The following is a 14,894-nucleotide window of genomic DNA, read 5'->3' on the forward strand; positions in this document are numbered from 1 at the left end:
ATTCCGAGCTAAGCTTAGCTAAGCGTGGACAAGTGTTTCCACCATTTATTTTTTGGAAGATTGGAATCATTGTAGTTGACTCCTATGGTGAGGTCCCACTATGATGAGGTGAGAACAAGCTTGTCACTGTCATGTTCGAATGCTCGGGTTTCTTGTGACGCGTACATGCTTAAACCGGCATGTTTTCCAAGTATCCAGTATATTTTCAAACAACTTTTTTAATGATGTCTATGCTTGCTTGGCATTGTTTGGAGGATCCATCCATGGGGTTTTAGGAGGTGCTTTAGGCTATCTACTGCCCACGTAGTAAAATTGGCATCTAAAATAGTGAAATGATGTCAAAGAAGAAGGCTTTAAGAGGATCTATGATGATTCTTAAGGACTGCCATGGCGATTCCATCCCATCGGATCATCCTTTTCCTTCATCCCCAGGCACTAGAATTTTGAACATTGCGGATAGAGGCATCCATGAGAATGAAAAAAAACTGAAGCATTGGAGGTTAAGGCACTAGCTGGCAAGCTCTAGAAGGACACACTCTTTGTGCCAATAACTGCTTTTTTTGGGAGTTCTCCAACGAGAAACCTATGTTCAAAGTGTTACAGGGATCTGATGATGAAAGAGGCACAATCCTCATCTAAAATGGCCATCGTTGAGAAGTCATTTTCCGCAAGTTCTCCGATGGAGGAGTAGGAGGCCCCTCTTTCCAAGGAAAATGCTTTCATTGAACAAAGTCGTGCATGGATCTCCCCAGTCGTAGTCAGAACCTCTTTAGTCTAGTTGGATGATTTATGTTCATCTTATTCTTCTCCATGGCTTCATGACAAAACCCCTAATTGGTGCTTCGCCTACAGGAAATGAGTCGATTTTGTTGGAAATAATACTAAGAGGGGGGGTGAATCAGTAATATCAAATTCCTTTCAATATATCTTCCAGATTTATACTTTAATTTATTCTTTAGATATTGATCATTAGTTTGTATGTTAGTACCATATAATAATGAGCAAGAATAGGAAAAACAGATAATCACACCAAAGAACACCAGATATAAGGTGGAAACCCAATGTGGGTGAAAACCACCTGCTACAATATGTCTCTATCTTCTTTCAATTAGAAACTTCTTTTACAATGATTTTGTACTGGTGCTATCCTTTACTAGTACGTAGGCTGCAACCTACTGAGAGCTACAACCCTCTCTCGTTTTCCAGTCTCTCCTGGAAGGGAGATACAACCCCCTTAGCTCTTGTACTAGCTGATCTTCTAGTACGTAGGTGCTGACCTACTTCTTTTCTTCCAAGGACCACTTTCCATAAATTTTCAAACTGGATCCATAAGCATTAAATAATCATCAAGTACATGTGAATCAACCAATCTCCTTTTACAATCACCCAATGAATCAACCAATAAATTCTCAGAATGCAGTAACCAGAAAAGCAATACCAGTAATCTAAACCTAGAACTCTGCAAAAATAGATAAAAGGAAGCCAATAAATATTTTAAGAAAAGTCCGCAACTTCACCAATAGAAACCTGCGAATATCCACAGTTTTTCTATGTCTGGACTGTGCAGCTCCACACCTGCATTGTCTACCCGACAGCATACCTCCGCACCTGCGCCTTCTAATGCTCTGCGTACCTGCACACCTACGCCTTCTGCTGCACTACGGACCCCCGCACCTTCGCCTTCTGCTGGGCTGCGGACCCCTGCACCTGTGCCTTCTGCTGCGCTACGAACCCCCGCACCTGCGCCTTCTAATGTGTTGCGGACCCCCGCACCTACGCCTTTTGCTGGGCTGCGGACCCCCGCACCTGTGCCTTCTTCTGCGCTGCGGACCCTGAATAGAGCCAAATTAACAGTCCTCCAATGTGCCACAGACAGTCAGATCCACAGATCTGATCATGCGCCAGAGAGATCACGACCTATCAATAGATCCGCCTTACAGTTTATAGATTTTACCTTGATTTAGATCTAGCTTTTCAAACCGATCACCCAACATTTCAGATCTTAAGATATTCAAATTTAAAAAGTGACTAGCCAAATGATCTCCTTTCCTTTTTATAGGCAAGCCCTTACTCAAACCAAGGAACAAAACCATCGAAAACCAATACAAGGGATCCAAAAACTGGGGTTCAATAATTTAGATCCTATACCACGGACCAAAACCATAGGATCATGTATGATGGACTAAATACCATGGACCAAACATAAAAATTCCCACGTGTGCGCGCTTCTCTGCATTGAAGTGAGTGAACTGGGGGTTCGCACCTTCTATTCGGATAACCTGCAGACATGACTGCACTTTGTGAACTTTCTCCTCCAAGATCTTCTTTCAATAATGCCAACAATGTATTGTTAGAAGAATATATGCTCCCCCTGAACCTGTGCCAGATGGTCTTTGACCAATCCATAAACCAGCGAATGTACGCGTATACCCCATATGAAACTCGTGTAAAACCAACAATCTCTGAAACAGATAAGATTCAACAACAATATGATGCATCAACTACCCCCAAATTTTGCCTGAGGTATTCAAAGGTCTCCCTGGGCAGTAGTTTGGTGAGTATATCAGCAACTTGTTCCTTAGAAGGAACATACTCCAACTTGACTTTTTGTTCAAGCACTTGTTCTCGAAGAAAATGATATTTGATAGGTATATGCTTGGTCTTTGAATGCTTGACTGGGTTATTTGAAATGTTGATAGCACTTGTATTATCACATAAGATGGAGATAGGTGGAGTACAAGTGATTTGAAAGTCCTGCAAGGTTTGCATCATCCAAAGAAGTTGTGTGCAACAAGATGCAGCAGCCACATACTCTGCTTCAGCTGTAGATAAAGCAATTGAACTCTGTTTCTTGCCGAACCAAGATACTAATCTGGAACCCATGAAGAATGCACCCCCACTAGTGCTTTTCCTGTCATCCACACTTCGGCACAATCTGCATCTGTATAAGCATGAAGTGTGAGATCTGTATCTCTAGGATACCATAAAGGTACTTGAAGATTCTCTTAACTGCCTGAAGATGAGTTTCCTTGGGATTTGCCTGAAATCTTCCAACTATTCCCACTGCATGCATGATGTTTGGTTGGGTAACTGTCAAATAAAGTAGACTTCTAATCATGGATCTATAGGTTGGTTGATGCACTGCTGCTGATTCATCATTTGCACTGAGGCTGCATCCTGTAACCATAGGGGTACCTACTGGTTTTGAATCTTCCATGCCATATTTCTTCAAAATCTGCTTGAGGTACTTGGTTTGAGACAAAAAGATACCACCTTCATTTTGTTGGATTTGTAGGCCAAGAAAATATGTTAGCTCTCCAAGTAATGACATTTCGAACTCTTTTTGCATCACCAAGGTAAAATTTTGAATCATAGTTTCTTCATTGCTGCCAAAGATGATATCATCTACATACACAACAAGTATTAGCAATTCGTCATTTTCAATTTTTATATAAAGATTGCTATCTGCTGATCCCATTGAAAAGCCTTGTTGATGAAGATATTTGTCCAAACGATAGTACCAAGCCCTTGGAGCCTGTTTAAGACCATAAAGAGCCTTTTTTAGTCTGCATACAAGATTTGGATCATTCCCAAGAATGAAACCATCTGGTTTCTCAATGTACACCTCTTCTTCTAAGTCTCCATTCAGAAAGGTTGATTTCACGTCCATTTGAAATACTTTGAACTTCTGAAAGCTTGAGAGAGCAAGGAACATTCGGATGGCCTCAAGTCTTGCAACGGGAGAAAAAGTTTCTTCAAAGTCTATTCCTTCTTGTTGAGCATACCCTTTACAAACAAGTCTGGCCTTGTTTCTAATTACTTCCCCATTTTCGTTCAACTTATTTTTGAAGATCCATTTTGTCCTTATGACATTCTTATCTTTTGGTCTCGGAACCAACTCCCAAGTGTTTTTCTTTTCGATCTGCTCAAGTTCTTCATCCATTGCCTTGACCTAGCATTCATCTTTACATGCCTCTCTTACATTTTATGGTTCAGTGGAGGAGAGTAATGCCAAATAGCTTGAAGCTTCTGCAATTGTTCTTCTTGTTTGTACGTCTGCCTCCTTTTGCCCCAAAATTTGAGATTCTGGATGATTCTTTTGAACATACCTGGATGGAGTTTTCTCTTATATCCTTATCTGTTCCTCTAGCGCCTCTTGAGGTTCTTCTTCATCATCAGTCTGATTTGAGGGATGGTCTTCATCCTCTTCGATATTTTCATAATTTACTTGCCTAGGAACATTTCCTTCTTCATCAACCACTACATCAATGCTGTCAACTATTCTTCCAAGTCTTTTTTTGTAACACTTATATGCTTTGTTGTGAGGAGAATAACCAAGGAGAATGCCTTCATCTGCTCTAGGTTCAAACTTGCCAAGATGTTCATCATTATTCTTAATATAGCATTTGCTTCCAAAGATTTTGAAATGTTTTACTAAAGGAGTCTCACCATACCATAGCTCATGAGGAGTTTGAGTGTTGTTCACCCAGACATTTGTTTTGTTGAGAATAACAACCGCAGCAAATGCAACTTCACCGCAGAAGGTTGCGGGAGTTCCAGACTCATCAAGCATAGCATGAGCCATTTGTTGAACCATTCTGTTCATCCTTTCCACTACTCCATTTTATTGAGTCCTAGCTGTAGAGAATTCCCTTCTTATTCCATGTTCTTCACAAAAATCGAAAAATTCATTTGAGGTAAACTCCCCACCTCTATCAGACCTGAGGCACTTAATTTTGTGATCTGATTCATTTTCAACTAAGGCTTTGAAAGATTTGAATTTTTTGAAGGCTTCATCTTTGTGCTTCATAAGTCCTATCCAAACCATCCTGGAGAAGTCGTCAATGAATAATATGAAATATTCTTCTCCTCGAGGTGACCTTTTCCTAGATGGGCCACATACATCAGTATGGACAAGTTCAAGTGGCCTGCTAGCTGATCCTTCCTTCTCAGGGAAGTTAGTTCTGGTTTTCTTACCAAACTGACATGATTTGCATATTGTATTATCTGGAATTCTGATGTCGGAAGACCACGAACTACCTCGTACTTGCATGCTTTCCTTATTTGTGAAAAGCTTAGATGCCCCAACCTCCGGTGCCATAACCAGTGTTCATCATTTTTGCTCAAATAGCATTGTTGTTGTCCTTCTTCAAATATGTATAAATTATTTGGAGTTCTTATGCCTTTGATCACTGTTTTTCCTGTATCAAGATCACGAACACTACATCCATTTGATCGAAATATTACCTCAGTTCCTTGATCGCACATCTGACTGAAACTCAGTAGATTATGCTTCAAGCCATCAACATACAAAACATTTCCAGCCTTGACTTTATCTTTTAATTGAATAGTGCCTTTTCCTTTTATGACTGCAGGGGTATCATTTCCAAAAGAAACTTTCTTTCCTTTTTCTAAAGCATTATATGATTGAAGTTTTTCTTTATCACCTGTCATATGCTTCGAACATCCACTATCGATGTACCATTGATTTTCCTGTCCTTCTGCATATAAAGCTATCCCACATCTTTCTGGTTGCGGTTCCTTCATTCTTCATGTTCTGGCATTTGAGGTTTGTTCCTTCTGAGTTGTCTTCCGAAACTTGCTCCTGCATTCAAAACCTTCATGACCGAAGTTATTACAAATATAACATTCAATTTCACTTTCAAGGGCGGAAAAGTTGTTATAGGTCCGTTTCGTGATTCCAGTCATACTTCTTTGTTTTTGAGCTTCTCTAGTCATGATTGTCTTATAGGCAACACATTGAGCTACTTTGTGACCAAAGTTATGGCAAGAGAAACATTGGCCATTGAAGAAACTCCTGCGATTATCCAATCTATCAGCCAACCGATTGTAATTTCTATTGACATCCATTCTTGGGGCAAATTGGGAAGCTTTTACCTGTGGCTGGTTGTGGGTTTTGTTTGTCCTTAAGGTAGATTTCCCCCGATTTTCTTGATAGTCTTTGTTCATTCTTGAGGTAAATTGTCCCTGATTTACCTGATGATTTCTATTAGGCCTTTGCTCGCTCCTCCTTGCTACATCAATATAACTTTTGGAGGTGGATGCTTGAGATGCTTCTACATTATATCCTAGACCTGTCTTTATTAGTGGAGAACGCTGCAAATTGATAATCTCATCCAGAGTTTCACATCCTTTAACAAATTTAAGATTAAGAGCTTTTGTTTTCTCAATCTCTTTTCTAAGACCAACAATTTCACAGTCCAATTTTTCAAGATGTTTTTCTCTTTCACCCAGTTGACATTGCAGAGAATCAATAATCACATTTTTCTCTTCTAAACAAATTTTGAGATTAGAAATCTCTTCATAAAGACCTTCTTCATCTATAGCATCCATGTAATCATCAACTTCAAAAGCCATTAAAAGTTTATAATTATTACCTCGTTCATCTTCGTCACTATTTGAAAGTCCATCACTATCTTCATGAGTGTAATAGCTTTTCTTATTTGCATTATGTTTCTTGTTCCATCTAACAGGTTCCTTCCCCTTGTCAATCTTATCCTTATGAGGACATTTGGCAGCATAGTGACCGACTCTTCCACAAGCAAAGCATTTGAAAGGTAACTTACCTCGGAATCGTCCAGCACCCCGTTGAAGGCTTTTGACAAAATTTGATTCTTCTTCTTCTTCTGACATGTGTCCTGACTCATAGTAATCTCCTTTGCCTGAAGCCTTGAAGGCAACTTCTCTCCTGTCTGATGGTCCTCCTTTCCTCATTTCATAAGCAGTCAGAATTCCGTGCAGTTGTGACATGGTAAGGTTTCGTAGATTCTCTTTTTCTTCTATTGCAGAGACTTTAGATTCAAACCTAGGGGACAAAGATCTTAGAACCTTTTCAACCACAACAACCTCTTTTATTTCTTCACCCAAATTTTTCATACAATTAACAATCTCATCTACACGAAGGAAATAGTTAGCCACACTTTCATCATTGTGCATTCCGAGATTTTCATTCTGAATTCTGAGGGTTTGAAGTTTTGCTCATTTTACCTATTCATCTCCTTCATATCTCAGAACAATCTTGTCCCATATTTCTTTTGCGGATTTATACTGCATAACCTTCACGAATTCTGATTGAGATAGACATCCTAATAGAGTATTGATAGCCTTTGCATTTGTTTCATATTTCTTCTTCTCAGCCGGATCTGTAGGAGTTGCTGATGGAAAAGAGTACCCTGTATCAATGATGTCCCAGACTTCTGTACCAAGAGATTGAAGATAGGCAATAACTATTACCTTCCAATATACGAAGTTTGTCCCATCAAAAATTGGTGGCCTGATAGATGCTTCTCTCTCGTAGTTGCTCATGATGATGGATCTTCCTTCAAGCGATCAAGCTTCTTCAGAAGGAGATGCTCTAATACCAATTGTTGGAAATAATACTGAGAGGGGGGGATGAATCAGTATTATCAAATTCTTTTCAATATATCTTCCAAATTTATACTTTAATTTATTCTTGAGATATTGATCATTAGTTTGTATGTTAGTACCATATAATAATGATCAAGAACAGGAAAAACAGATAATCACACCAAAGAACACCAGATATAAGGTGGAAACCCAATGTGGGTGAAAACCACCTACTGCAATATGTCTCTATCTTCTTTCAATTAGAAACTTCTTTTACAATGATTTTGTATTGGTGCAGTCCTTTACCAGTATGCACGCCGCAACCTGCTGAGAGCTACAACCCTCTCTCGTTTTCCAGTCTCTCCTGGAAGGGAGCTACAACCCCCTTAGCTCTTGTACTAGCTGATCTACTAGTACGTAGGTGTTGACCTACTTCTTTTCTTCCAAGGACCACTTTTCATAAATTTTCAAACTAGATCCATAAGCATCAAATAATCATCAAGTACATGTGAATCAACCAATCTCCTTTTACAATCACCCAATGAATCAACCAATAACTTCTCAGAATGCAGTAACCAGAAAAGCAATACCAGTAATCTAAACCCAGAACTCTGCAGCAATAGATATAAGGCAGCTAATAAATATTTTAAGAAAAGTCCTCAACTTCACCAATAGAAACCTGCGAATATCCGCAGTTTTTCTGTGTCTGGACTGCGCAGCTCCTCACTTGCACTGTCTACCCGATAGCGTACCTCCGCACCTGCGCCTTCTAATGCTCTGCGTACCTCCACACCTGCGCCTTCTGCTGCGTTGTGGACCCCCGCACCTACACATTCTGCTGGGTTGTGGACCCCCGCACCTGCGCCTTCTGTTGGGCTGCGGACCCCCGCACCTGTGGCTTCTGCTGCGCTGCGGACCCCCGCACCTGCGCCTTCTGCTGGACTGCGGACCCCCGCACTTGCGCCTTCTGCTGCGCTACGGACCCTGAATAGAGCCAAATTAACAATCCTCCAATGTGCCACAGACAGTCAGATCCACAGATCTGATCATGCGCTAGAGAGATCACGACCTATCAATAGATCTGCCTTACAATTTATAGATTTTACCTTGATTTAGATCTAGCTTTTCAAACCGATCACCCAACATTTCAGATCTTAAGATATTCAAATTTCACAAGTGACTAGCCAAATGATCTCCTTTCCTTTTTCTAGGCAAGCCCTTACTCAAACCAAAGAACAAAACCATCAAAAACCAATACAAGGGATCCAAAAACCGGGGTTCAATAATTTAGATCCTATACCACAGACCAAAACCATAGGATCATGTACGACGGACTAAATACTATGGACCAAACATAAAAATTCCCACGTGTGCGCGCTTCTCTGCATTGAAGTGAGTGAACCAGGGGTCTGCACCTTCTATTTGGATAACCTACGGACATGACCACACTTTGTGAATGGCGTGCCTGCAGGCCCGCACCTTTTGAACGGTGTACCTGCGAACCCCTTATTTTCTATCATTTTGAGCGCCTGAACAGAGATTTTCCACTTGAGTGGGTTGCCATCAAGTACAACACCTGAGCCATAGCGCCAAACCTGAATCATAATGCCAACAGATTTGACCGACTTCAAATGTCGGTGTGGAAATACTTTATGTGGTGTTCACTGATATGCTAAAAAGCACAACTGCTCCTTTGATTTCAAGGCTTCCAGTTGTGAGGCCATTGCTAAGGCCAACCCGGTCATGAAGGTTGCCAATATTGATAAACTTTGACTAGATTTTAAATGCTCTCATATTCTATTTGACAAAAGGCCACGACATCATGAAGAACCGAATTGATTTTCGGGTGGAGTTTGGCTCCTTGAACTGCCTCACCCCTTTTTTGTTATTACTTGGCTTTTAGTGTCTTTTGGTTTCTCTTAATGATGCAAGGGAAGTTGCAGAATGATCGCCATCAGAAGTGGTCCACATACCTACAACAGTTCCATTTGAATATCAAGTACAAGAAGGGCAGTACCAATAATGTTGTAGTCTGCCTCAGTTGACCACCAATCATGGCGATAACCACCATGCTCAATTATTATGGGAACAAGACTTCTAATTGGCCACTTCTCTACAAAAGTGACCCAGAATTAGGCCACACATACCAGACGCTCTTAGAGGGTCAGCAAGTTCCAGATTTTCACCTCCAAGATGCAATGTTATGCCACATGGGACACCTTTGTGTTCCTTCAAGTGAGCGTGCCAAGATGATTTGGGAAGCACACTACAATCAAGTCGTTGGGCATTTCGAGTTCATGAAAATAGTGGTAGTACTTCAGAAGTATTTCTATTGATCGAATCTTCGACATGATGTCGGGAAGTACATCAAATCTTGCACTTCTTGCACCATTTCCAAACCGACCATCAAGAAGAAAGGCCTCTATACTCTGCTTCCTACCCCTAGTCAACCTTGGGAATCCATCTCCATGGATTATATGTCAGGCCTTTCTTCTACTAAGCATGGAAATGACTGTGTTTCTGTGGTCATCGATAGATTCTCGAAGATGAACATTATGGCGCCTGCAAGAAGAATATCACAACAAAATCCATTGTTAAAATCTTCTTTGAACGAGTGTCGGTACACTTTGGGATCCCTCAGTCTATCATTTTAGATCGGGACAGAAGGTTCCTCAGTACATTTTGGTCCAGTCTCTGGTCGATGCTGGACACCAAGCTTACTAAGTCCACATATTTCCATCCCCAAACTGATGGCCAGACAGAGGTCTTCAATAGGATGAACATACACATTTCGTGCATGTGCAACTCAAAGCATCCACACACATGGGATGAGAGCCTCCCCTATGTCCAACATAGTTATAACCGAGCTCTCCACATCTCGAGTGGAAACAACATTTTTCAAGTGGGCTTGGGATTCCAGCCACTATGTCCCATTGATGTGGCCATACCCTTTGCAACTACTCACATAGATTTGGCTTATGTCTTGTCCGAAGAAGACAAAAAAAAAACTTCATTGAGCACATTCAGCACATCCACCAACAGGTCCATGACATTATGGATAAATTAAATGCCAACTACAAGTAGTGAAATGATCAAAATTGGGTTCCACACAAGTTTCAGGTGGGCAACAAATTTTAGTTGCAGTTGTAGAAGGAATGCCTTACTAGATCCTATTGGAAACTCAGACCACTTCGATATGGTCTTTACACCATTACCAAGTTTGTGGGAGACAATGCATTTAAGCTCAGCGTTCTCCCATTCCTTGGCCTACACCCAGTGTTCAATGTGGACTGCCTTTGACCATACTTCCCACCATTGCTAGACACATCAGACATTGTAAAACAACTCACACATATAGAGTTAAATCCAGACTGCATGGAACAAGGCACAACTGATCGGATCATGGACACACAGATTAAGAAAACCTGATAGTAAAGAATCCAACTATATCAAGTTGTCAAAGTAGACCAACTCCTTCACTAGGGCAAGTGGCTCACAAGGGACCAAGTTCAGCATAAGTTTCCTCATCTCATGGAGGAACTCAACACAATGGGGACCATTACTTCCTAAGGGGGGAGGAATTACCTAGGTGGATATTGGTGGCCACCCTCCTATTCCACTTGGACCCTCACCATTGTTTCTTTCATTTTTTTCAGTTTCCTTAATTGTAGCACAATTTACTATTTTTGGCAGTTTTTCGGGTCCTGAACTTCTAAAGTCGTTTTGAGGCCCTAAATGATGTTTTTTTTGAAAAATCATCGGGGGAAATTACTATTTTTCATCTCAATATTTTTTGTGCACAGTTGTAGTCCTCGGATAGATCTTTCTAACGAGGTATCATATGCATCAAACAGAGATCTTATGCCAAAGTTACGACCTCGGGAAGTTGATGTACCAATTTACACCAACGGGGCCCATAGTTTGGAGTTTCATCTCCTAGGGCTATATTTTTGGATGTTTGGGGTTTTCCAATGCCTCTCAATAATAAATAGGCCCTTGAGCCTCATTGTAACATAGTTGAGAGGCATGTAGCCGCCACATCTCTTCTTGGAGATAAGCTACCATCGCCCAAGCTAGTCTTATTTCCATTATGTTTGTAAGAATATTTCAGTATTTGATAGTAATGAAATGAAGTGTTATTTATGTTGCATATTTGTATTTATGGTTATATCTGTAATTTGTTGCATTCTTGTTTAAATTCTGATGATGAGAACACCTAAAAGTGATTGAGTAGCCAAATTGTGTAATTTATACAAACAAGTTGGAAAATTGAACACTTGATGTGAAATTTGGAGACACTGCTTTATGTAGGATATGGCACTCCTCTTGTTGAGACAAAAAATCCTTCCCTTCATTATCTCCTATCCATACCAAAATTAATGTTTTTTAAAACATTCTTCACCTAGGTGGAAAACAAAGCATCTTTTAGGGTACTTAAGTGGAAAACAAAACCAATACTAAGGAAAAAGTCAAAACCACTATTGTTTTCCTTTATATGACTATGAAATCAACTCTAATTTACGGCCATGTGATTCAACCATGGGCATGCTCTCTTTTTGAAGAAGTGTCGGTGACTTTAATATGTGAAACATTAGGCTCATTACAATGAACACATATATGTGAAACAAGTGGTTCAATAAAATGAAGATGTATCTGTTATAGACATTTTTGTGCCTTACAGCATGAAGCATGAAATGTCAATAATCTAAGGGATCCAAAGTCCCTAAACATGTTGTTCCTACCCCTAGAGGAACAAGGTCAGCAAACCACAGCACTAAATATCAGTTCTCCACCTGAAAACACTCAAAAACAAGCTAATTCTGGATCATGTCAACTGCTCCACTGAGCATCTGCGCTGAATGTCAATTGCTCCACTCTGTACCTGCGCTGAATTTCAACTCTAATGAAGGCTACCTGCGCTGGGCGAGATTGGCCAAGTGGCACAGTCATTCTGCAAGGTGTCAAATGCCCAGGAAGCTTCCAAAATGACACTTGGATCAGGGAATTCGCCTTGTGATGAGTAAGAGGATCTAGATCTCCAAGTGGAAGCAAGAAACTCCAAGTGGACTCAAGAAATGAAGAATAACTGAAGTGGGAGAGGACACTAGTCAGCTTCATGCCAGCCTCAAGCTGACTCATCCTTTCTCCAAATCTCCTATATATAGAGCTCTCTCATGAGGTCTAGGGAGGCTGGAATCTTGTGAATGTAAGGAAGTGTTGTTGGTTTGAGTATAGAACTATTGGGTGATTGCTTTGAAGGAGGTGAAGAGGAGATTTCTTTCTGCTGGGAGGTGTTGCTGGATTGGGCCTCTTATGGTTGTAACACTCTCAGAACTTTACTTCTTCCATTAATAAAGCATTTGAGGTTCTTCTATATGCATGTGTCTTTGTGGCGTATTGATACTTGTATGTTTGATTTATTCTAATCCTTGAATCAGTTATGGATGTATGCTTCTTGTAGTTTCCCTTTCTTGTGCTTTTGCAGGATCTCTGTGTAGCTGGGCCAGTGAAAGAGCAAGGAGCTGGGAGCAAGCAGCAAAGAGGGAAGATTGGATCAACCATTAGCGGAAGATAACGGTTAGTGGATCTCTTTCTCCTCTCTCTTACATCTCATAAAGAAGTAATCTTGAATAGCTTTGCATTCGGTTGTTGCTGAGGTACTATCACCCTTAGAGTGGGATAGGGTCATTCCGTATTGGATACTTTTCCCAACAACAAATTGGCAACTCCGCTGGGGATCGTATCTTGTTGGTTGTTTGTGTTTTTGCTATTCATTTCATAAACAAAGGGAGTATCGAATCGAACTGCATTTGGATCTTTCAAATGCAAAGTAGAGGGCAGCTACTCTAGCTCAGTTTCTGGGCATGTTTATGATTTGAAGAGCTGATCCACAAGGACTCTTAACAGCTCTTAGTGATAGCTTTCCATCCTCCTTTTCATCCCTTAGTGTGTACTTGACTGATAGCTTCTGATTTGGCCAAAAACTGTGAATTTTTTAGCAATCTGTGACCCGGAAACCAAGAGAAACGAAAGTTTCGTTCTTCAGTGCAGGCTGTGTGAAGGCTGTCTGCATTTCAGCGCAGTTCCCGAAGGGGCTACCTGCGCTGAAGGTCAAACTGCCTGTGTACCACCTGCGCTGAACCAGTCTTGCCTTGTGCTACTGGGGTTTCCTGCTGTTTCTTGCCCTGTTTTCACCCTTGTTTTTGCTGCCTGTTACCAGTCAATGTACCTATCTGAAACCAACTTTCCTTGCCACTATTCCGCCTCGGTTGTATAAAGAAACTGTGTTTGTTCTTTGTGTATTTCTTGTATCATTTACAGTTTCCCATAACAAAAGTGAACTAGTCTTGCTGTGGCCTCTTAGATCTAGACCTGTGATAAAGTGTCGTTTTGATCTTAAGAGTTAGTTTGTTTGCTGTTCATAGCTGATTGAGCTTTTGATTTCGTCATATGGTTTGAATTTATACATTTCTAGTGTCGAAACAAGTAAATCTTAAGGTGTCTTTCGATTTTGGACAAGCTTGTTTGCTTTCACTTGAAATTGAATTCAAAGTTATACAACAACTTTCTTTTTGTATCGCACAAACATTAAGAAAGAGAAAAGAAATACCTGCATTGTGCATGTGCATTATGACAGCTTGTATGATGATTTAGGAAAAAGTGCATTAGTGTGTGCTCTATGATCTGTGTGAAAAGATGTTATCTTTCTTTTCCTTCAGTAGTTAAGATTTTCAAATTTGAAAGATTGAAAAGCTTGCTTATCATCTTAGACTGCATTTAGGAGTGTTACTATACATCTCGTGGTGATCCATAAAGGCAAACTGCTAAACAAGATCAACATTAAAATGAATTGAATTTACATAACAACGCATTGAAACATAACGCAAACACATAGAGGTCTAAGCTAGAGACGTGTTCCGGCGTCGTTAAACGTGATATCTTAGCGTTGAGTGGTTGGGTGATTCCTCCATGGTGAAGCGATAAGTATCAATACGGACTTGTGCTCCCACGTACCGTCGCGTATATATTGGGAGACCCCTATAGGAATAAATCCTTTATCCATAGGAAACCGTGTCGGCCGCCCTACTGATCGCAATGCAGTGAACACAGCATTCACGAAGATCGACCACTCGTACCGTAAAACGTATTCTGTGGTTTTGCGAAAAGTTTGGCACACCCTCTGCCTAGAACTCCAGAGCAGTTTCTTTTGGCCTTTTTCAAACTCTATAACTGAAAAAGTCCATCCGAGCATTTGTCACTTCGGGCTCGTTAAAACATCGAAGGAGACTAGAGTCATCTTTAGCTTTTTCTCGACTCTTAAAAAGTGAAAAAGAAAGTTGTGTCTAAAGCGTCGTTATAAAATTCATTTTAAACGGAACATAATCACCTCCTATTCCTACGTTGATCTTTAGGTTGAGAACATGGAACGCCCCAACCAAGGAACTCCACATGATGGAAATCCTAGTCCTTTCTCCTCTTGGGGAGAAGTTGGTGCGCCCCACATGGCCACATTGTCGCTTCCAGGA

General features: G+C 40.6%; 1 pseudogene; it reads left to right on the plus strand.

Annotated features, from left to right (window-relative positions):
- Positions 1 to 9,141, plus strand: part of LOC149262760 (zinc finger A20 and AN1 domain-containing stress-associated protein 4-like) — an 89,700-nt pseudogene extending 80,559 nt beyond the window's left edge.
- Positions 9,142 to 14,894: the final 5,753 nt, after the last annotated feature.

Source organism: Pinus tabuliformis, chromosome 6 (assembly GCF_031772625.1).
Source record: "Pinus tabuliformis cultivar Carrire ecotype Pingquan chromosome 6, CPIR1, whole genome shotgun sequence".
Classification (NCBI taxonomy): Eukaryota; Viridiplantae; Streptophyta; class Pinopsida; order Pinales; family Pinaceae; genus Pinus; species Pinus tabuliformis.